The 928-nt window shown below is 40.1% G+C and overlaps 1 protein-coding gene across 1 annotated transcript in view; it reads left to right on the forward strand.

Moving 5' to 3' along the window:
- ACVR1C (activin A receptor type 1C) overlaps positions 1–928 on the forward strand; it is an 88116-nt gene that overhangs the window by 433 nt on the left and 86755 nt on the right. The gene's annotated exons all lie outside the window — the stretch shown is intronic.

Genomic DNA, 928 nt, shown 5'->3' on the forward strand with positions numbered 1-928 from the left:
GGGGGGGGGGGGGGGGCCACAGAGGGATTTGAATTAACTTCTACCTTCAGACATTCATATGTGATTCTAATGGCAGCCAAAGAGAAGTATAGATGTCTATGAGGTCAGAATGCTGACTGAAGGAAGCAAATTGCATTGCCTAACATACATATCTTTCTATGCTAGTGTATCTTGATTCAGTATTCCAACTGGTTTATTGATCTTTAAATCTAGACCTTTTACATAGTTGTACACAGCATACCAGGGCCTTGTAAGTATTGTTACTTTATACTGGGCAGTAACACAGACATAAATTTTGGCTGTTAATTACATTAGTCTGAGAGATCTGTGTATGTTGCTGAATGAAAAGAACGTAAAGACATTACTTGACAGTATATGGTTCTTTATTAGTGAATAATAGAACATAATTCCTGCCCAAAGGGTTTTGCAGTCTAAACTGGATGTACCAACATTTGTATGATAGTCTTGATTAAATGTCTAAGATAGAAAACAGGGTAGAAAAGTTTGAGAATATCACTCTTCTAAGAAGAAAGAAAACTAGAGGCTCACTATGTGGGTAGTTAATTGTTTGTCTGAAGCTCCTGTGTCATCTGTGGGCTACAGATCGGTGCAATGGCTGCATAATTCTTAATTCCAGCATTGTCTGGTTTGTTACAAGTCATGAGTGTTGCCCTTTCTTTTAATTTTGACTAGTTGTTTGTAAGAGTCCTGTGAACTGTCATTTGATAAAGGTGGCTGGGAAATTAGAGCTTGTGACAGGAGTATCTCTACTGGAGCCTTTGTATTGGTGACTCCACCCTCCTGTTATGGGCCAACTGCCTGCTTACTCGCCTGCTTTGCCTTGATCTTAATTGATTAATTGACTGATGTAATTAGCGGGAGGCTGCACACTTTATGTGCCCAGGTGCCAGTGGCGCTTTCTGCGGCT

This window comes from Gavialis gangeticus, unplaced genomic scaffold, assembly GCF_001723915.1.
Source record: "Gavialis gangeticus isolate Ggan-Ray unplaced genomic scaffold, GavGan_comp1, whole genome shotgun sequence".
Classification (NCBI taxonomy): Eukaryota; Metazoa; Chordata; order Crocodylia; family Gavialidae; genus Gavialis; species Gavialis gangeticus.